Genomic DNA, 23,831 nt, shown 5'->3' on the forward strand with positions numbered 1-23,831 from the left:
TAATGCAAACCCATACAAACGTTTATTTTGTAGAATTCATTCACATTCAGATGCATGGAACATGAATACGCTCTGCTCCAATTTTTATATACTGTAGTTCTATGACTATAAAGAGTGTGCATGTCTTGGTACACATGGCTCTTTTAATGAATCAGGCTGCTTTCTGTAAAGATCTGTGGCCATACAAAAAATGCAATAGCTGCCATAGACAACCATCAATGAACAGAGGATTACCAAGAGGAGAGGCAGAGATGTCAATCAAGTAACCAATCAATCATGTAGAACGCACAGATCTCCCAAAACTGCCATAGTCTACACTCCATTTTGATAAGATTCTGAACACCTAGACTGGCATGTGCACTGTGGTGATGATGAGAAATACCATGAGTAAAAATGCAGTCTCCATTTGCACCTTGGTATATGCACCTGCAGACTGCTATTGTTCTCATTGGTGGAACTCATCATCATCCCAGAGCATGCACTAGAATTTTGCTGGAAAGGCATGCAGGCCAAAGTGGTTTTTTGGCATGGGTCCAAAATCTGAACAGCAATATTAAGATATCAGGTTATCTAGGGAAATTGTTACGCAGCCCAGTCAAAGGTGCTTCTGAGCAGTGGCTTATTATAAGTGCAAGTATACCAGATTCCTTAAATATACTTTTAGAGAAATTCCATGATATGTATGGTATAATGTAAAACCCCAAGCCTGCAAGGAAGATCACATTTTTGTCGAAGGAATCTGTAGGCAAACAACATTCAATACCAAAAACAAGACACCTCTCCTCGGACTATCACTCGAAAAAAAATAGAAGAAACAAAGGATAATAACCCCTAACTAGGGGAGTACCATCCCTTTACACTAGACATACAAAAAAGTAGAATTCAGCTATTGGGGATTTTTAAGGTACTAAATGTAGATCAGCCATAAAAGAGGTGAATCTGCATAGAAACCAATCTTATTGCCAAAGCTTAATCGAACAAGCTGAAGTTAGAAGCTGATTAGCTACCATGCACAGCTGTACCAGATTCTGAGTGCTCCAGTTTTAGTAGATCTCTCCCATGATGATTAATATTGTTTTAAACCCTTACATTTTCCATGTGAAGTGACTACCCTCAGGTGATAAACAGAAATGAAAAAAAAAATACTCCAACATGGGTTGTAACTGTTTATGTTTACCTGCAGCCCTCTCTTCTCTGCATCTGTGAAAATCCAGAATTTGCACAGCTTGTCTGTGGTTTAGAAAGCAGGGGTCAGGGATCTGACATCACACACTGCACAGCTCAGAGCACTTAGAGGTCCTTGGAGGGAAGGTACACACCCCTCTCTGCACAGCAAGCAGGAAACATGAACAGCTGACGCTATCAATCACAGGCTGTGGGCTGGATGGCCTTTCCCCATCCCCCTCTATCTCTTGGAGTCTGGAAAACCTTTCAGTAGTTGGTCATGTGGAAAGAAGAGGGACTAGACAGCAGAGAGAAACTACACACACGCTAGTGTTTTGGATTGAGGCAAGTGTACACTATAGAAGAATATGCTTCTTTCATTTTTTATGTCAGAGCAGGGGCGTATCATGAAATCAGTGGGCCCATGTGTAAGATCAAAAGTGGGCTCTAGACATCGCGGAAAATCAAAATGAGGTACACAAAGCAAGAGAAGGAGTGCAGAGTGCATGGCGATGGGTAGTATGTGCAGGGAGAGGAGTGCAGAGTGTATAGCGGTAGGTAGTATGCGCTGGGAGGAGAGTGTGGAGTGTATGGTGTTGGGTAGTATGTGCAGGAGAGGGATATGGAGTGTATGGTGGTGGGTAGTATGTGCAGCAGAGGGGTACGGAGTGTATGACAGTGGGCATTATGTGCAGGAGAGGAGTGCAGAGTGTATGGCGGTAGATGGTATGTGCAGGGAGAGGGGTACAGAGTGTATGGCGGTGGTTAGTATGTGCAGGGAGAGGAGTGCACAGTGTATGGCGGTGGGTAATATGTGCAGGAAGAGGAGTGTAGACTGTATGGCGGTGGGTAGTATGTGCAGGAAGAGGAGTGCAGACTGTATGGCGGTGGGTGGTATGTGCAGGGAGTGGAGTGCAGAGTGTATGGCGGTGGGTAGTATGTGCAGGGAGTGGAGTGCACAGTGTATGGCGGTGGGTAGTATGTGCAGGGAGTGGAGTGCACAGTGTATGGCGGTGGGTAGTATGTGCAGGGAGTGGAGTGCACAGTGTATGGCGGTGGGTAGTATGTGCAGGGAGTGGAGTGCACAGTGTATGGCGGTGGGTAGTATGTGCAGGAAGAGGAGTGCAGACTGTATGGCAGTGGGTAGTATGTGCAGGAAGAGGAGTGCACAGTGTATGGCGGTGGGTAATATGTGCAGGAGAGGAGTGCAGACTGTATGGTGGTGGATAATATGTGCAGGGAGAGGAGTGCACAGTGTATGGTGGTGGGTAGTATGTGCAGGGAGAGGAGTGCACAGTGTATGGCGGTGGGTAGTATGTGCAGGGATTCAATCCTGGCACTCTAAGGCAGTTCACCGGCCCTGTACATTTGTGCATATATAGTATCTATGTAGGTATGTATGTATGGGCATGTGTATGTATGTATAAATGCATGCGTACATGTTTGTGTGAATGTGTGCATCAGTATATCAGTGTATGTATGTGTTATCCTCCATAATGGTGTGATGTGTCCAGGTGTGTGCATGCTCCAGGAGCCAGTCACATGGAAAATGAGCTGTGTGTGGCCGAGTGATGGACAGAGTGGTCATTTGTCCCTGTGCAGATTGTAATGTGTGTAGACAGACAAATTCTTCCCTTCATCAGACTCACCAGATCCCCAGATTTCTCATGCAGATGGATCCTCTCCCATCCCTGGACTCCTTGTACAGATGTCACCACTGGCACCCTGAGCAGCCTCTGCACTGCTGGGGTAAAAAAACATGTCATGTGGGGAAAGGGGCTGCCCCTGCCAGTTATTCTGGCAGCCTGCGGCTAATTGGTCTCCAGACCAACCAGGGGCCAGAGGGGCAGGTGGGGGGCAGCATCACAGAGGGTGGACAGAGGGACAGGCGGGGGATAGCGTCACAGGAGGGGGACAGTGTTATAGGAGGGGGGCAGTGTTACAGGAGGGGGCAGTTTGACATAGAATGGGCAGAGGGACAGGAGGGGGATAGCTTCACAGGAGGGGGTAGCATTACAGGAGGAGGGCAGTGTTATAGGGGGGGGCAGTTTGACATAGAATGGGCAGAGGGACAAGAGGGGGTAGCGTTACAGGAGGGGGGCAGTGTCACAGGAGGGGGCAGCATGACAGAAAGGGGGCAATGAGACTGGAGGGGGGTAGTGTTACAGGAGGAGACAACAGAACAGGTGAGGAACAGTGTTACAGGAGGGGGGCAGTGTCATGAGGAGCAGCGGGACATGAGGGGGGCAGCATCACAGGAGGGGGCAGTGTTAAAGGAGGGAGGCAGCAGCAAGAAAGGAGGGGGACAGCACAACAGGAGGGGGCAGTGTGACAGGATGGGGAAAGTGGGACAGAAGGGGGCAGTGTCACAGGAAGGCGTTAGCAAGACAGGAGGGGGGCAATGTGACAGGAGGGGGGCAGTGTCACAGGAGGGGGGCAGCGGGACAGGAAGGGGCAGTGAGAGAGGAGGGGGACAGGAGGGGGGCAGTGTTACAGGAGGAAGCAATGGGACAGGTGAAGGACAGTGTTACAGGAGGGGGGGAGTGTCCTTCTGTCAATATTCTCCCAGCCGGAGACATTCTAGAGAGAGCTGAGCCACCGAAGAAATCCTGCCACTTCAAAAAATTTGCATTGTGTCCCCTGCACACCTCCAATGCCTGCCCTCCCTGCTGCCTCCTGTCTGACCCCCATTCCATCCAGGTGGCAGGGTGAGCACTCTGCATGAATCACCAGCCATCCACCTGTGGGCTGAGTTTCCTTCTGTACTCTTCTCATTAGTGGAGGAGCGGATCGGTCCTACCTTCTCTCTGGGATCGGCATCCCCCCTGCTTGCTGTGCCGTTGGTCGGATGTGCAGGTACAGGTTACCCCCCCCATCTTGCCACTCTAAGTCATCCATGGGCACAGTGTGTGTCAGAGCACAGTGCCCTCCCCCCCTTTCCTTGGTGCCCATGTGCAAACAAATCCTCCAACATAGGTTGTACCAGTTTATCTACTGTTGTCTTTCCACATCCATTCAAAGTGCAGAATTTACACAGGATCTCTCAGAGCTGAAAATCAGGGGGCGGGGAACTGCAGCTAGACACCATTCAAGAGCTCTGAGAGTTGATTAGAGGGAAAGAACACCACCCCATTCACACAGCACACAGGAACAGAGCTGAGACTGTCAATCTGCTGAAGCTTCCTCCCCTGTAACCATTTTTCTCTTTCTGTCAAGAAAACTTGTCAGAAGTAACTCATGCAGATAGAGGAATGAGGCAGCAGACATAAATTACACTCAGGACTCTGGATTAAGACAAATACACACTATAGAAGGATATGCTTTGTTCATATTTCATGCCTGAGGTTTACAACTGTTTTAATCACGCTATTGCATGTTACTGCAACACATGAAAATTCATGCTGTTTTCATTGGTTTGCTGCAGTACCAGTCATTCTAACTTGGTGCACCCCACAATGCACTACCTTATGTTGTGCTGTAATAAGCTGCAAAAAAATGGTGCAGGCACAGTTTTTAGTGCATTCTGACTTGTTGCCAGCCAATTCAATTGAATTAGCTTCCTGACACCATGAAGGCCCCTTGACCCCCCTCCCTGCTCCTAGGGAAAGGGATCCTTGACTGCTGGAAGTTTGGCAGCTACGTGGGAGTAAACCTAAAACAGGGATGTTAGGTGGCTCCAATAGGATTGGCCACCAAGACATGAGGTGAGCGGGTGGAGCCTGAACTATAGAAAAAGGCTATGCAGGGGCACGTCCCACTACTCTGAGGAGATTCAAACGTCACAAGCGTTGCCCAGCTTTATTGGCACTTTTATTTTGCCAGCGGTTGATATTGCTTTATGGGCTATGCCCTCAAGTTTAATTATGGGGTCAGTTCAATGCCTATCTGGCACTGGTGTTGTTATATGGTATCTTTGAATGTTGTTACATTTTCAAAAGTTCAATAAAGATGTGGCCTTGCCTTGTTCCAACTTAATAAGTCTCTGTGTCTTTTTGGGGGGAAAGTTTTTTTGTTACGTTAGAGGTCAAAACGCACCTAGGCTTCTCATCAGTCATGCACATTAACAGGTGGCATAACACACATACCTAAATGCAATGCACCAATCTGCAATGGTGTGATCAGCTCTTAGGGTTTAAATGTATTTTAGGCAAGATTGGTTTGTTTGAAGTGTTTATGGTACATACAATCAGTGGTGTATTTAGGTTTCATGCTGTCCTAGACAACACAAAAATTGGCTCCCCTCCCCACGGAGAGACCCTGACACCGACCAACACCCCCCCTACCCCACGAAGAGAGCCTTCCATTGACCAACAACACCCCAGTCCCCCACCCGAGAGAGCCTTCCACTACCAACGCCCCCATACACTGGCAACTCCCCACCCCAGCAAGACATAAGACACTCATCTTCACAGCTCTGGACATCTCCAGGCACAAAGGTCTGCATACATCATCAAGCAGCCCGCAGCCTCTCTCAGATCCCACCTGGTCTCCGTGTTGCATGTGTCCCTTCTTTCTTTCCTTCTTCTGCTGCCCCCCTGAAAAATGCCGCTGCCCCCCCTGAAAAATGCCGCCATAGGCAAATGCCTTGTTTGCCTTGTGGTAAATACACCCCTGCACACAATAATGTGTGTTTTTGTATGTCAATGTGTATTGCGATGCAAAGTTTATTCATATTTAATGTGCTGTTCATGCAGCCAAACAAACATTTTAATGCACCCCCACCCTTTTTTTTAAATCAATGTACAACAATGCACAGATAGTTGACATCTATGCAAAGTGATGCACTGAAACACATGTGCGTTGAGGTGTGCTGGCAAGGTGTGGTAGGCTGCCATTAAAAACGAATAGCACTGCAATGCACCTTGGTTTGTTTCTTGCATTATTGTACATTGCCCTAACACACAGGTTCAAATCTGGCCTTAATGTTTGACTTCACTGTGAAGCAGGAAACTGAAAATCTTCCTTAACAGCTTTTGCAGCACTATGGCAATTACTGTTTACTAGCTTGTTGGCATGCCAATAAGTAACCCCCACAATTGTAGGCATAAAAAAACCTTAAAATATATCTAAACACCAAAACTAAAGTGCAATTTATTGCAGCTTACCAGTCCTTAGATGTGGTGGCTGCATTACTTTTTCATTTATTAAGCTTTTTACTTCACTTTTAAAAAAGTAGCAACAGTAACTCCACTATATACATGGAAGGATCTATGGTTGTCATGTCAGGATGCTCTCTACCTCCTTCAATCAGAGAATGCTTTGCATTCATTCAGAAAATGAAAACCACTCTCCGAATGGCATCTGTGCCGAGTGGCTGATCTGCTGCATCCAAAATGAATCAGGCCAACCACTTAGCACAGGACCCAAAATCAAACAGAAATCTCTGGAGTAGCAGTGTCTACTTCCATGACTTCTAGCTTCCTGGGGCATTGTCCAGATATGTTTTATACATAGTTAGAGTGGTCCAAGCTGGACCAATGTAACTATGTATAAATATACCATGCATTGAATTTATCTTTATAAATATGGGGTAGAAATATTTTGAAATGGTTATTCTCCATGTGAGAAGGTATCCTTGTTAGGCCTTTACATCTGAGGGTAGAAGCTCTGTAAGAAGACAGTGTACCTGGATTGAAATGCCCATATATGAGAGAGGGTTGTATCTCTAGATGCCATGTGGGCTTAAGAGACTGTGATAAGAGTCATCACTGGAAAGGAGTTAAAGCGGTATTAAACCCAAAACCAAAAATGTACTATATTGCAGCTTACTATTCCTTAGATGTGGTGGCTTTTTCTCTCTGTTTTCACCTGGTGATCTGTCCAGTAACACACCTCCTGTATTAGAGTACAAACAAATGACAACTGTCTCAAACTAAAACTGGCCTTTGCAGCAAGGAGCACATGGAAGGGTGACGCATGTCAGACAACAACAAAGAAAGATTCCCAGCTCAACTTACCAACCAGCCTGCAACAAACTGAATTGCCTTGTCCAACAGTTCACAGGTTTAGTTTACACACTTTTGCAAATACATGCATAAGCTGCAAAGATCACTTCATGGCACCCCGGTATTATTTGTAGTCCTAACACTATAAATTTTGAGAGCCTCCATAGTAGGAGCATATATATATTAATGGATAAATTGAGTGCAGGTATGCCTGGAGGGAGCCCACCCCTCCTTAAAAGCACAGGGGCGCACTGGACACCCAGCAAATAGTACAATGGCAAAAAAGATGTCCAGTGCACCCCCTCACCAATTAACCAACAGTACCATTAGAATGCAGCCTGGCCAGTCGTAGGAAGTATCCTAGGAAGGATAGTGTACCCCTGTCCTGTCCCTACTCATCTGGAACATTTCCATACCGCTATTCACTTTCCCTGACAGATGAATGGCCTGTCCCTACACTGCACACTCACAAAAATGCTTGCTAAGCCTGTAAGTCAGGGTCTTAAATAGACTCTAGCTGACCCAAGAGGGCTTCCAAAGTCACATGGAACAGCAACATCCATTCCCAGTGACACAGATAACCATAGAGGAACAAGTTCATCCTGACTTCCTCTCCCTCCGAAAAGCACCTGTGGCTTCAAAACCACCAACAGTGGAGAAAATAGACTGCACCTGTCTACAAGCTTTTCACCTATGTTAACAGATCTACCCTGGAATTTACTGAAGGGGTTCTGTTTATGAGGCCAAATGCTAGTAGCTATTTGTGTTTTGAACTGTTTTGCTAAAATAGAAATTCTCAAAGAAGCCCCATGTTACCCTTAGCCATGGAAACATTGCTGGGAGGAGTCCATGTTTCTGCAGCCTTAACAATCTATTTTCTTATTATTGTGCAGTGTATGTATGCTCATTTACATCTTAAACCTGTTTTGCATGATTATTACTTCTAACTTTGCACCTGTTTAGTGAACTGCAAGTTCCATTTACTCCCTGCTTGATTATTTGGCCAATTACCTCCTGTTTTGTGGCCATTGCACTTGAAAGGAAGCTGTGTGATGCTCCTGATGCTGAGATTCACCCATGATGCTCATGGTATTTGAGTATTTTACCTCCTTTCACCTCTCCTGTTCTACCAAGTTAAAGTACAACATTGACAATCATTTTTGTGTACAGTTACTTTCCATCATTAAGCAAGTACTGTAAGTTTAAAATTCTGGGGACTTGGTATTTCCTAGTGGGGAGTCACTTTTGTTTTCCTAAGTGTTTTCCTAAAATTCCTGTAGATGAAGGAACTAGAGAATAAAGAAAATCAGGACACTAATTGTAAATGCCCACTTACGGGAGGCTCAAGATCTCATGTTGCCTAGGTGCTACAGACTGGGGATGTAATAACTGCAAGTTGAGGATCATCTCACATGACTCTCCTGAAACAGGGTTACATAAGAACAGGCAACCTGCAATATATTATTTGTGTGTATTTGGGTTTGATATCGTGAGTTGCTGAAATATCTTACATTGAAGAAAGCCTTGCACTCCCTTCTAAAATGAGATTTGTTTTCTCTTATGGTATACTTGATACCTATGGTATACTTGATAAATATGTTCATATGTGGTAAAAAAAATTCTTAGAATTGAAACCTTTGTGTTCCATAAAATGATGATTAGTAATTAGCTCACTGGAAAAAAAAGTTAAATTTTCATGGTATTATACTGATCTTGAAATTGCTCTTGTGGCTAAAATTGGCAGTTTATCAATTCATAACTAGCTTTGTTCAGTAGATTGTAGGATGTATTATGCATGAGTCAAATAGTAAGCCACATCTTTATAACCTAGAAATGTGACTTTGTAAATTAAAGTTAATGAAAGGAAATGATTTCACTTTAGAAGTGAAAGTGAAAGTAAAGGAGAAAAGACTCATGCTTTACTCATCAAAACACCTTTATATCTAGATTTTAATTATTAAATAATAATTTACAACCACTGCTTTCTTAAACAAATTCTCAAATCTCCATTGTCAGTGACCTGATATGAATGGAATCGGTCTTGTTTATTACAGCTAGTCATACTAGTGAAATAATTATTTTTTTTACCAATATACGATGTACAAATGTTTTGACACTTAATCATTTTTTTTTATTAAAAACATGCAACATTTTAGACAACTTTCATAATATAGAAACAAATACAATAATAGTGCTACTACTCATATTTCAAAATTTCAGAGACCGCAGCTGTAATACTTGGTAGACAAAGGATCTGCCCAACCATAGTTGCTCTTAAGATGCTTGCGTTTCTTAAAGACCACAGTGTAAAAGTTGCAATTACAAAAGGTTGATGTGTTTCAGCCTACACGGCTTTAGTCATAATGACTAAAGCCATGTAGGCTGAAATGCATCAACCTTCTGTATTTGCAACTTTTACACTGTGGTATTTGTTAAATGCAAGAATTGTAAGAGCAACTACAGTTGTGTGGCTCCTTCATCTACCAAAACTTTAATAATCTATTCAGTAACTCAATATTCTTACAACTCGTTTAACTTTTTTTTCAGTTTATTACACAGATAGATGTGCTTTTTTGGACTGAATTATATTTAAAAATGCCACAGCATTGTGTATTTTCTGAAAGCAAAGGACTTGTAGAATAAAAGGGCATTGTGTTGAGTAAATGGATACCAATTATGTCAAGCCTCAAAATTGCATGCATCAAACAGCATCAAACTACCATACCCAAAATTGTCCATAGGCAACACTTTAAAAACATTCATAGCTCATCAATTTAAATTTAAATGATGGCCTTAGAATTTTTCCCCTCAATCCAGCATGCGCTACAATGTGTTGTGCAATTGGGGCTTACATGCATGCCTCTGAGCCTGGACATTTGACTTTAAAGCCACCTTGATCGTATTTACATGCAAGCCTAGAGGCTGCTGATTGCAGCCAATAGCAAGTTTTAACCCTTCAATTTCAGTCAAAGATTTAAAAGAAAATAATTAGAGATGAGCGAAGTATTCAAAAATTCGATTCGGCTGATTCGGCGAATTCGAGGAATAAATTTGATTCGAGTCGAATATATTCGCTGCGAATTTAACTTATAAAAGGGTGTTTCTAGGCTTCAGAGAGCCTTTATATTAGTGCAGAACACTGTACCTTTAATTTAAATGCCCTTGGAGTCTGCTGGGGAAGAGAAATAATACTGTCAGTCAGTATGACATGCAGATGAGTGCCGTCGATCTTAGAATCACCGCACACTTCACTCATTTGGGCAGTCACGGGGCCAAAACCATAGTGTGGAGCCACAGTGTGGCGGTGGAGGCAGCAGCAATGGGAGGCCATACAGCACCCTATGACAAAAATGGAACCCACCAGCAGTGTGAGGAGACCTGAAAGTGGCACATGGCAGAGTGTGGCGATGGAGACAGCAGCAATGGGAGGCCGTACAGGGACCCATGACACACTCTGGACCTGGCAGCAGCATGAGGAGGCGGTACAGGGGCCCATGGCAAATTACAGGCCTGGCAGCAGCAATGGGAGGCCCGTAATCTGCCAGCACCCTATGACAAAATGGAACACACCAGCAGTGTGAGGAGACCTGAAAGTGGCACATGGCAGAGTGTGGCGATGGAGACAGCAGCAATGGGAGGCCGTACAGGGACCCATGACAGATTACGGGCCTGGCAGCAGCATGAGGAGGCGGTACAGGGGCCCATGGCAGATTACGGGCCTGGCAGCAGCAATGGGAGGCCCGTAATCTGCCAGCACCCTATGACAAAATGGATCCCACCAGCAGTGTGAGGAGACCTGAAAGTGGCACATGTTTGGGGCATGATTCATGGCGGATTTAGTCAGTTGTGTCAGGAACTGGTGGTTTGAAATCCAGACTAATCCACGCCTGATTCATTTTCACAAACGTGAGTCTCTCCACACTTTGGGTGGACAGTCGTGTCCTCCGCGGAGTTACAATACCTCCTGCCGCACTAAACACGCGCTCCGATGCCACGCTACTGGCCGGGCATGACAGCCTTTCAAGGGCAAATTCAGCTAGTTGGGGCCAAAGGTCAAGTTTCGTTGCCCAGTAGTCAAGGGGATTGTCTACCTCGGTTGGCAGGGTGCTGTCCAAGTAGGCCCAAGCCTGTTGTTTGAGGTCCTGCTCCAGGTCCACCTGATGCTGCTGCTGCTGCGGCTGGTTAGTAGTTTCCTCACTGCGCTGGTGAAGAAAGCTACTCATCATCGACTGCAGACTGAGGCAGCCGCTGCTGGTGGAGCTGCCACTGCTCCTACCACCCCACCCCTCCCCTGCTGCCATGGCAGCGGAACGCGAGCGCACAGGGCCCACAGTGTCTGAGGATGGACGTTGGCGCAGAAAGGCAGAGACCAACTGACTACATAGGTGGTTTTTATAGTACGTTATTTTGGCCTCCCTCTCAGCAGGTGTGAAAAAGGCCACCATTTTTGAACGGTAGCGAGGGTCCAACAAGGTGGACAGCCAAAAGTCATCCCTCTGTCTGATGGTTATTATTCGGCTGTCACTACGCAAGCAACCGAGCATGCTATGGGCCATTTGTGCCAAGGAATGCGAGGGACTCCCTGCCTCCATCTCCACAGCATACTGCCACGGTACGTCTGGGTCCTCTGTCTCCTCCTCCTCCTCCTCTACCAGATGCTCCTGCTCCTCCACTCCTGTCCGCTGAGTGGAAAAACCACCCATTTCACTCAATAATTCCTAAGCACCAATGTCCTCCTCTACCTCCTCCTCTTCTTCCTGTCCTGCCCCCACAGGGGTCATGTGGCGTTGAGATCTGTGCGCCACGTCTACCGCACCCTGACCAGCCATTGTTAAGAGCATTTGTTCCAGGACGTGCAACAGAGGAATGACGTCGTTCATCCCATAGTCCTGCCGACTCACGAATAGCGTGGCCTCCTCAAAGGGCCTGAGCAATTGGCAGGTGTCACGCATGAGCTGCCAATGGCTGACATCTAAGTTACACAGGGGAGTACCTTTATCCGCTTGTAACATCAGGAAATCGGTGATGGCCTTTCGCTGTTCGTAAAGGCGGTCTAACATATGTAGGGTTGAATTCCACCTTGTTGCAACGTCACAGCATGAGGAATCGGTACGGGGGCCCATGGCAGATTACGGGCCTGGCAGCAGCAATGGGAGGCCCGTAATCTGCCAGCACCCTATGAAAAAATGGAACACACCAGCAGTGTGAGGAGACCTGAAAGTGGCACATGGCAGAGTGTGGCGATGGAGACAGCAGCAATGGGAGGCCGTACAGGGACCCATGAGAGACTCTGGACCTGGCAGCAGCATGAGGAGGCGGTACGGGGGCCCATGGCAGATTACGGGCCTGGCAGCAGCAATGGGAGGCCCGTAATCTGCCAGCACCCTATGACAAAATGGAACACACCAGCAGTGTGAGGAGACCTGAAAGTGGCACATGGCAGAGTGTGGCGATGGAGACAGCAGCAATGGGAGGCCGTACAGGGACCCATGAGACACTGTGGACCTGGCAGCAGCATGAGGAGGCGGTACAGGGGTCCATGGCAGATTACAGGCCTGGCAGCAGCAATGGGAGGCCCGTAATCTGCCAGCACCCTATGACAAAATGGAACACACCAGCAGTGTGAGGAGACCTGAAAGTGGCACATGGCAGAGTGTGGCGATGGAGACAGCAGCAATGGGAGGCCGTACAGGGACCCATGAGACACTGTGAACCTGGCAGCACCATGAGGAGGCGGTACGGGGGCCCATGGCAGATTACGGGCCTGGCAGCAACAATGGGAGGCCCGTAATCTGCCAGCACCCTATGACAAAATGGAACACACCAGCAGTGTGAGGAGACCTGAAAGTGGCACATGGCAGAGTGTGGCGATGGAGACAGCAGCAATGGGAGGCCGTACAGGGACCCATGAGAGACTCTGGACCTGGCAGCAGCATGAGGAGGCGGTACGGGGGCCCATGGCAGATTACGGGCCTGGCAGCAGCAATGGGAGGCTCGTAATCTGCCAGCACCCTATGACAAAATGGAACACACCAGCAGTGTGAGGAGACCTGAAAGTGGCACATGGCAGAGTGTGGCGATGGAGACAGCAGCAATGGGAGGCCGTACAGGGACCCAAGAGACACTCTGGACCTGGCAGCAGCATGAGGAGGCGGTACGGGGGCCCATGGCAGATTACGGGCCTGGCAGCAGCAATGGGAGGCCCGTAATCTGCCAGCACCCTATGACAAAATGGAACACACCAGCAGTGTGAGGAGACCTGAAAGTGGCACATGGCAGAGTGTGGCGATGGAGACAGCAGCAATGGGAGGCCGTACAGGGACCCATGAGACACTGTGGACCTGGCAGCACCATGAGGAGGCGGTACGGGGGCCCATGGCAGATTACGGGCCTGGCAGCAACAATGGGAGGCCCGTAATCTGCCAGCACCCTATGACAAAATGGAACACACCAGCAGTGTGAGGAGACCTGAAAGTGGCACATGGCAGAGTGTGGCGATGGAGACAGCAGCAATGGGAGGCCGTACAGGGACCCATGAGAGACTCTGGACCTGGCAGCAGCATGAGGAGGCGGTACGGGGGCCCATGGCAGATTACGGGCCTGGCAGCAGCAATGGGAGGCTCGTAATCTGCCAGCACCCTATGACAAAATGGAACACACCAGCAGTGTGAGGAGACCTGAAAGTGGCACATGGCAGAGTGTGGCGATGGAGACAGCAGCAATGGGAGGCCGTACAGGGACCCAAGAGACACTCTGGACCTGGCAGCAGCATGAGGAGGCGGTACGGGGGCCCATGGCAGATTACGAGCCTGGCAGCAGCAATGGGAGGCCCGTAATCTGCCAGCACCCTATGACAAAATGGAACACACCAGCAGTGTGAGGAGACCTGAAAGTGGCACATGGCAGAGTGTGGCGATGGAGACAGCAGCAATGGGAGGCCGTACAGGGACCCATGAGAGACTCTGGACCTGGCAGCAGCATGAGGAGGCGGTACGGGGGCCCATGGCAGATTACGGGCCTGGCAGCAGCAATGGGAGGCCCGTAATCTGCCAGCACCCTATGACAAAATGGAACACACCAGCAGTGTGAGGAGACCTGAAAGTGGCACATGGCAGAGTGTGGCGATGGAGACAGCAGCAATGGGAGGCCGTACAGGGACCCATGAGAGACTCTGGACCTGGCAGCAGCATGAGTAGGCGGTACAGGGGCCCATGGCAGATTACGGGCCTGGCAGCAGCAATGGGAGGCCCGTAATCTGCCAGCACCCTATGACAAAATGGAACACACCAGCAGTGTGAGGAGACCTGAAAGTGGCACATGGCAGAGTGTGGCGATGGAGACAGCAGCAATGGGAGGCCGTACAGGGACCCATGAGACACTCTGGACCTGGCAGCAGCATGAGGAGGCGGTATAGGGGCCCATGGCAGATTACGGGCCTGGCAGCAGCAATGGGAGGCCCGTAATCTGCCAGCACCCTATGACAAAATGGAACACACCAGCAGTGTGAGGAGACCTGAAAGTGGCACATGGCAGAGTGTGGCCATGGAGACAGCAGCAATGGGAGGCCGTACAGGGACCCATGAGACACTCTGGACCTGGCAGCATGAGGAGGCGGTACAGGGGCCCATGGCAGATTACAGGCCTGGCAGCAGCAATGGGAGGCCCGTAATCTGCCAGCACCCTATGACAAAATGGAACCCACCAGCAGTGTGAGGAGACCTGAAAGTGGCACATGTTTGGGGCGGATTTAGTCAGTTGTGTCAGGAACTGGTGGTTTGAAATCCAGACTAATCCACGCCTGATTCATTTTCACAAACGTGAGTCTCTCCACACTTTGGGTGGACAGTCGTGTCCTCCGCAGAGTTACAATACCTCCTGCTGCACTAAACACGCGCTCCGATGCCACGCTACTGGCCGGGCATGACAGCCTTTCAAGGGCAAATTCAGCTAGTTGGGGCCAAAGGTCAAGTTTCGTTGCCCAGTAGTCAAGGGGATTGTCTACCTCGGTTGGCAGGGTGCTGTCCAAGTAGGCCCAAGCCTGTTGTTTGAGGTCCTGCTCCAGGTCCACCTGATGCTGCTGCTGCTGCGGCTGGTTAGTAGTTTCCTCACTGCGCTGGTGAAGAAAGCTACTTATCATCGACTGCAGACTGAGGCAGCCGCTGCTGGTGGAGCTGCCACTGCTCCTACCACCCCACCCCTCCCCTGCTGCCATGGCAGCGGAACGCGAGCGCACAGGGCCCACAGTGTCTGAGGATGGACGTTGGCGCAGAAAGGCAGAGACCAACTGACTACATAGGTGGTTTTTATAGTACGTTATTTTGGCCTCCCTCTCAGCAGGTGTGAAAAAGGCCACCATTTTTGAACGGTAGCGAGGGTCCAACAAGGTGGACAGCCAAAAGTCATCCCTCTGTCTGATGGTTATTATTCGGCTGTCGCTACGCAAGCAACCGAGCATGCTATGGGCCATTTGTGCCAAGGAATGCGAGGGACTCCCTGCCTCCATCTCCACAGCATACTGCCACGGTGCGTCTGGGTCCTCTGTCTCCTCCTCCTCCTCCTCTACCAGATGCTCCTGCTCCTCCACTCCTGTCCGCTGAGTGGAAAAACCACCCATTTCACTCAATAATTCCTGAGCACAAATGTCCTCCTCTACCTCCTCCTCTTCTTCCTGTCCTGCCCCCACAGGGGTCATGTGGCGTTGAGATCTGTGCGCCACGTCTACCGCACCCTGACCAGCCATTGTTAACAGCATTTGTTCAAGGACGTGCAACAGAGGAATGACGTCGTTCATCCCATAGTCCTGCCGACTCACGAATAGCATGGCCTCCTCAAAGGGCCTGAGCAAGCGGCAGGTGTCACGCATGAGCTGTCAATGGCTGACATCGAAGTTACACAGGGGAGTACCTTTATCCGCTTGTAACATCAGGAAATCGGTGATGGCCTTTCGCTGTTCGTAAAGGCGGTCTAACATGTGTAGGGTTGAATTCCACCTTGTTGCAACGTCGCAGATCAGGCGATGCTGTGGAATTCCGTTCTGCCGCTGCAGCTCAAGGAGGGTGTGCTTTGCGGTGTAGGAATGGCTGAAATGCATGCAAAGCTTACGTGACATTTTAAGGATGTCTTGCAGTGGGATGGTGGATTTTAGGAACTGCTTGACAACCAGATTGAACACGTGAGCCATGCATGACGCATGGCACAACCTTCCTTGACGCAGAGCAGACACCATGTTCTTTCCGTTGTCGGTCAACATGGTTCCGATTTTCAGTTTGCGCGGAGACAGCCATCTGTCGATTTCTCTGTTCATTACACTCAGAAGTTCATCCCCTGTGTGACTACGTTCGCCAAGGCATACCAGGTGCAGCACAGCGTGACACCATTGCGCCCTGCACATGTGATATGCCGGTCGGGTAATGGGACTTGGCACGGGGGTGGCGGCTGAGGACACGGCGGAAGAAGAGGTGGTAGAGGCGGACATCTTTTGTGGACCAAAGACGTGCAAACGTGGAGGCAAAAGCGGCATGACCTGTCCAAGTTGCTGGTGCGGCTGTGCCGGCACCACGTTCACCCAGTGGGCCGTAAATGACATGTACTGTCCCTGACCGTAGTTACAGCTCCACACGTCGGCGCTGCCGTGCACTTTGGCAGAGACCGACATGCTCAAAGACTGGCCCACCATCTCTTCTACATGTGAATGCAGGGCTGGCACTGCCTTTTTGGCAAAGAAATGACGGCTTGGCACTCTCCACCGCGGCGCGGCACAAGCCATCATTTCTCGGAAAGGTGCTGAGTCCACCACTTGGAAAGGGAGGGACTGCAGCACCAGCAACTTGGACAGGAGGACGTTCAGCTTTTGCACCGTCGGGTGCGTGCTCGCAAACTGTTGTCTCTTGGAAACGGATTCCAAGAAAGACTGCTGACGGAATCCGTGAAGAGGAGTAGCAGGAGAAGGAGCATCTGAACAAGCGGAAGATGCCAACGAGCGACAACTCCCCTCAGCAGAGGTGTTGGAGCCTTGACTGGCTGATTGAGGGCGATTGACGTCGGGTGACGGAGCAAGTAACGGAGCGGGTGATGGAGCGGGAGCTGGGGCAGGCAGAACCGCCGTATCTTTATCACGGTTTTCCCAGGCCACCAAATGGCGACGCTGCATATGCTGCCGCAACGCTGTAGTCCCAACATGGGCCCCCTAGCCACGCTTGACTTTCTGGCCACATAGTCGACATACGGCTACGTTTACTTCCTCGGGCGGCTTGACAAAAAATTGCCACACCGCCGAGTAGGAAACTTTGCCCCCGCTACTCCTCACTGGCTGACTGCTACTTCCTCCGTGCACACCGGCACCACTACTGGCCGTGGTGGTAGGCTGCAGTGGAGCTGGTGCTCTACTCCGTGGCCGTTTGCCTCCACTGACACTGCTGCGACCCTGCTGCCTCCTGGGGAACCCACCGACTGTTTTGCTCGCTGCCAAGCTGGCACCCTCTTCTCCTGATGATGCGGAAGCAATAGCCTGATGACGACGAGGCTGCCAAGTGCGATCAGCCTCATCATCATCAATTAGGGTCTCCGCCTCACTACTAGCCCCCTCGGCTGCGTGTGGGTCAGGAGACAGACCTGTCTCTAGACCGGCTACCGAGCCACTCTCCTCGCCAGTACTTCTTTGCCTGGCTGCTGAAGAGGCGGATGTCTCCCCCCGTTCCTGACCGCCCTCTGTTAGCTCTTCCTCACTGTACAGTGGGGCTGAGCCCACAGCATGCGATACTTCGCTTGGTGAGGGAACACCAAAGGACAGGGGCAGGTAGAGGACACGTGATTTCAGTGGGCTTGCTCCCGGGCCATGCCAACTAACGGTTGTGTCTGACGTACCCACCGACCGTTGGCTGTAGGTGTCAGAGGTGACCTGGGAAGAGGAAGACGACCGAGCCAACCAATCGATGATGGCAGGGTTGTCGGTGGAGACACGACCGCTGGATGACACCGGGAGCACTGGCCTCTGGCTGCGACTAGTGCTGCCTCGACCCCTTCCTCTGCTGCCACGTCTGCTCGCTCCTAAAACATTGCCTCCTCTGCCACTCCTCTGCATGTTGTCTGACATACTCTTTAATTCAACGATTCTGTGTCCCTGAGTAACAATTCTGTGTCCCTGAGTAACAATTCTGTGTCTGTCCCTCAGTAACAATTCTGTGTCCCTCAGTAACAATTCTGTGTCCCTGAGTAACAATTCTGTGTCCCTGAGTAACAATTCTGTGTCCCTCAGTAACAATTCTGTGTCCCTCAGTAACAATTCTGTGTCTGTCCCTCAGTAACAATTCTGTGTCCCTGAGTAACAATTCTGTGTCCCTCAGTAACAATTCTGTGTCCCTGAGTAACAATTCTGTGTCCCTGAGTAACAATTCTGTGTCCCTCAGTAACAATTCTGTGTCCCTGAGTAACAATTCTGTGTCCCTCAGTAACAATTCTGTGTCCCTCAGTAACAATTCTGTGTCCCTCAGGAACAATTCTGTGTCTGTCCCTGAGTAACAATTCTGTGTCCCTGAGTAACAATTCTGTGTCCCTGAGTAACAATTCTGTGTCCCTCAGTAACAATTCTGTGTCCCTCAGTAACAATTCTGTGTCCCTGAGTAACAATTCTGTGTCCCTCAGTAACAATTCTGTGTCCCTCAGTAACAATCCTGTGTCTGTCCCTGAGTAACAATTCTGTGTCCCTCAGTAACAATTCTGTGTCTGCCCCTCAGTAACAATTCTGTGTCCCTCAGTAACAATTCTGTGTCTGTCCCTGAGTAACAATTCTGTGTCCCTGAGTAACAATTCTGTGTCCCTCAGTAACAATTCTGTGTCCCTCAGTAACAATTCTGTGTCTGTCCCTGAGTAACAATTCTGTGTCTGTCCCTGAGTAACAATTCTGTGTCTGTCCCTGAGTAACAATTCTGTGTCCCTCAGTAACAATTCTGTGTCCCTCAGTAACAATTCTGTGTCTGTCCCTGAGTAACAATTCTGTCTGTCCCTGAGTAACAATTCTGTGTCCCTCAGTAACAATTCTGTGTCTGTCCCTGAGTAACAATTCTGTGTCCCTGAGTAACAATTCTGTGTCCCTCAGTAACAATTCTGTGTCCCTCAGTAACAATTCTGTGTCTGTCCCTGAGTAACAATTCTGTGTCTGTCCCTGAGTAACAATTCTGTGTCCCTCAGTAACAATTCTGTGTCCCTGAGTAACAATTCTGTGTCCCTCAGTAACAATTCTGTGTCCCTGAGTAACAATTCTGTGTCTGTCCCTGAGTAACAATTCTGTGTCTGTCCCTCAGTAACAATTCTGTGTCCCTCAGTAACAATTCTGTGTCTGTCCCTGAGTAACAATTCTGTGTCTGTCCCTGAGTAACAATTCTGTGTCTGTCCCTGAGTAACAATTCTGTGTCCCTCAGTAACAATTCTGTGTCCCTCAGTAACAATTCTGTGTCTGTCCCTGAGTAACAATTATGTGTCTTTCCCTGAGTAACAATTCTGTGTCTGTCCCTGAGTAACAATTCTGTGTCTGTCCCTGAGTAACAATTCTGTGTCTGTCCCTGAGTAACAATTCTGTGTCCCTGAGTAACAATTCTGTGTCCCTGAGTAACAATTCTGTGTCCCTCAGTAACAATTCTGTGTCCCTCAGTAACAATTCTGTGTCTGTCCCTGAGTAACAATTCTGTGTCCCTGAGTAACAATTCTGTGTCCCTGAGTAACAATTCTGTGTCCCTCAGTAACAATTCTGTGTCCCTCAGTAACAATTCTGTGTCCCTCAGTAACAATTCTGTGTCCCTGAGTAACAATTCTGTGTCCCTCAGTAACAATTCTGTGTCCCTCAGTAACAATTCTGTGTCTGTCCCTGAGTAACAATTCTGTGTCTGTCCCTGAGTAACAATTCTGTGTCTGTCCCTCAGTTACAATTCTGTGTCCCTCAGTAACAATTCTGTGTCCCTCAGTAACAATTCTGTGTCTGTCCCTGAGTAACAATTCTGTGTCTGTCCCTGAGTAACAATTCTGTGTCTGTCCCTGAGTAACAATTCTGTGTCTGTCCCTGAGTAACAATTCTGTGTCCCTCAGTAACAATTCTGTGTCCCTCAGTAACAATTCTGTGTCTGTCCCTGAGTAACAATTCTGTGTCTGTCCCTGAGTAACAATTCTGTGTCTGTCCCTGAGTAACAATTCTGTGTCTGTCCCTGAGTAACAATTCTGTGTCTGTCCCTCAGTAACAATTCTGTGTCCCTCAGTAACAATTCTGTGTCCCTCAGTAACAATTCTGTGTCTGTCCCTGAGTTACAATTCTGTGTCCCTAAGTAACGGTTCTGTGGCCCTAAGTAACGGTTCTGTGGCCCTAAGTAACAATTCTGTGTCCCTAAGTAACGGTTCTGTGTCCCTAAGTAACGATTCTGTGGCCCTAACTCTCTCCCTCAATACAGACAGGTCTGCCTCTCTTGAATGACTGGAGGCAAATGGAGAATTCTAAAATGGCCGCAATTTATAGCTCAACCATTACACAGTGCTGGTTGGCTGTCTGCTGATTGGCTAATGTGATCACATGTTATGAATGAATGCATTATGGGTCAGCGCGCCTTGTCTGCGCGCCTTCCCAGAGATCCCCGCTCCGTCGCCGCACATGTCGCCGCCATTTTAGGAAAAATCCGAAGTCTGCTAATTTTCGGATTCGTCGCGAATCGAAATTTTCCTAATATTCGAAACGAATTCCACTTCGCCAAGTTCGATTCGCTCATCTCTAAAAATAATGGTTTGGGGTCAGTTTGATAATAAAATTGAAAGTGGTTTTAAAGGCTTAGGTTTTTTAACCTTTACTCATTCTATACATGAAGGTAAAAAACCTTCAGTGTGCAGCTCCCCCTCAGATTCTCCCTTATACTCATGTGAGCCCAATGCCAATCCAGCAATGTCCACCAGAGCAGAAGCTCTCCTGGGCCTCTCTCACCTCATTGGCTTGTCAGCCCTGTGTGATAGTAAAAAAAAAAGAAGTAAAATAAATACACAAAAATAAAGTTAAATAAAATGCATAAAAAATGTAAGGGTCCCACATAACAGGCCTATTGGCAGGATGCACATGTGCATGTAAATAAGAATTGCTTAACATATATTGGGTTTTGGAACAATACTTATGATTAAACCTAAGAACTGTAAATGTTTTTACAGCCTCACTTATTTGAGTATGGTGTTTTTTCACTGTTTTGTGGGCACAGGTAACTTTAAGTCATAACATATTTTGTGTCTATTTACTCGACACAGTCATGTCTTTTACATTTTGCAAGAAAAGTGAATTGCATTTTGTATGTGTACACTACAAATAGTGTTAATGTGCTTTTTTACTGAACTATAGATATCAAATAGAGGGCTCTTTTTATTCTACAGGTCCTCTGCTTTCATAAAATATACCGTTTTTTTTTTGGGGGGGGTGGTTTAAAGCAGGTCTTCAGCCTCGATTACATGTTGCCTCCCATCTACCTTTCCTCCCCTCCACTGCACAAATAGTGCTTTTGTTTTCCTTTGTTTCCTTTTATTTCAGTTAAAGCCTAGGCGAATGATCCACACTTTGCCTGCACTGCCTGCTGAGATATGTACATCTCATATCCCAAGAGGCTTAGTCTTTCATTGAGAAAGGAGGAGGAGTATGGGTCCTAGTGGCATGTCATTGGAGAGCCACCAACTGAAGAACCAGCAGCTTCCCGATGACATCACTAAAGAAGATGGCGGCGTGGAAGAGAAGAGAATCTCAGCAGGACAATGCTGGATCTGCTGGTCAGGTGAGCACCTTAACTGTGCAGGACTGGCAACAAGGTCATCAGGGGGTTTAAAAAATTGGGGGGAGGACAGAGTGAAGATCCTTTTTAAAGAATTTTCCTTTCAATGTGTGCGTTGGGAAAAAAGCAATGTTTTTACATATTTTTCTAGGGTAAAATGTATCGCTAAGGGAGATAATTCACATTTCGGAGCAGAAGCTAAATGCACCAAATACTTACCTAAATACATACTTAAATATATGTTCACTTGTCCTGAGTCCTCTTAGTTCTGAATTGCAGAATGGGAAGGTACTTCTGTCAGTGCTCATGCTACTGCCTGGTGATGTGGACACTTCCCATTACCTGTCCATTGGCGGGTTCCTCACAGGTTTCTAAAGACCTCTGTAGAGGTGTGATTACATCATATAAGGTGTTGCAACAAGACCGGTCAGCAACAGGGTTAGACTTCCATGGTGGAGTAAAAATGCCTTTTGGAGTCTTTTTTTTTTTCATTTTAAAGATAGTGAATTGGTGGGAGCAGAGTGAATGGGAGGTATGGACTTTAAAGTTGCAGTTTTTATATTTTGTTAAGTTTCAACAGCCCACCTATTTTTCAAAATAGAGAATTTGATGGAAAATGTTGACATTCTATTACATTCCACCATAACCGTATTTATAAAAAAAAGTAAATAAAATGTAATTGTCATTGTGTGCTGCAGTTAACAATATTTTAATAAGAAGGCCAGGTTCTTACAATGGTTCTAACTCATTTAAGTTAAAATTAATTTCATATGTGTTTTATAGTTGCTTAAGTGTTAGATTCAGCATGTGTTCACAATACCATGATACTCTGGGCAAAATAGTATAAATGTAAAGCTACTCAAAACTGTGATAATTTTCAAGTCAGTAATCATTTACATTACCTTTATTGTTGAACAAAGTGTCATAAGAAACCTCCAGAAATTATAGGTTGTGTTAATGTTATTTCTGGCAGTCGCTGACACCTGCTCTATTGTGCTTTATTGCACTTCTGATATGAAAGGATACAGTTTTTTTAAACATTCCATATTCTTTCATTGGATAACACAATAGAAGGTTGTGGTTCTATGGCATGGTACCTGTCTTGGGATACAAATAACTGCATTATTAAAATGATTTGCAAAGCTTTTTTTTTTAATTAAACATGTCATACTCATCTGCTCTGTGCAATGGTTTTGCACAGAGCAGCCCGATCATCCTCTTGGGAGTCCCCCAGCAGCAATCCTGGCTCCTCCTCTTCAGAGAGTGCCCTTATAGAAAGAACCTCATAGGTTCTTTCCTCAGTCAGTATATTTGGATTTCCCCGGTCTATTGAGGGCAGCAAGGTGTGCATGTTCCAGAACATTCTTAATGTGGTTGTAGCCTGCATCGAGTCCATCCCCAAGCGCAGGAGCATTTGTGTTTTCTGGTTGCTGAGTGCCATGATCTGTCCACCGTACTCCGCCATACTTGTTTTAGATCAGTGGGGCACTTCATGTCCTAAAGAGACAGTATGAAGAAAGAGCTAATTTCTCCAAAGTGAATAGAAATCTTCTTAAATAAAGGTCCTCTGAACAGGTGCTCTTATTTATAGGATTATTTCTTTTATATTTCCAGCTGTAAAATGTTTGATTTCACCTCATTTTCTATCTCAGTTATTTACTTTAGTTACTTGGGCAAATAAAGACAGTGATTCTGCTCAGCAGGAACACAAATAGGAATAACAACCTAAACCTTCACTACTCTATCCAAAACAAAAAAAAAAGTTTTGACATTAAAAAAAAAAGACTCATCTGTCCAGTTCAACCTTTGCCGATAGGGTGCCATATATTGCTTGCTCAAAACAACACAGCAACCTGATTTAGTACTCCTTTTAAGAGCCCTCAGCCTTATGCATGAAAAGGAGTTATGAAATTAATAAAATGCTTTGATGTCTGGATGTCACACT

This window comes from Staurois parvus, unplaced genomic scaffold (genome assembly GCF_062004578.1).
Source record: "Staurois parvus isolate SC_StPar_1 unplaced genomic scaffold, SC_StPar_1.0 ptg000021l, whole genome shotgun sequence".
In the NCBI taxonomy this organism is placed as follows: Eukaryota; Metazoa; Chordata; class Amphibia; order Anura; family Ranidae; genus Staurois; species Staurois parvus.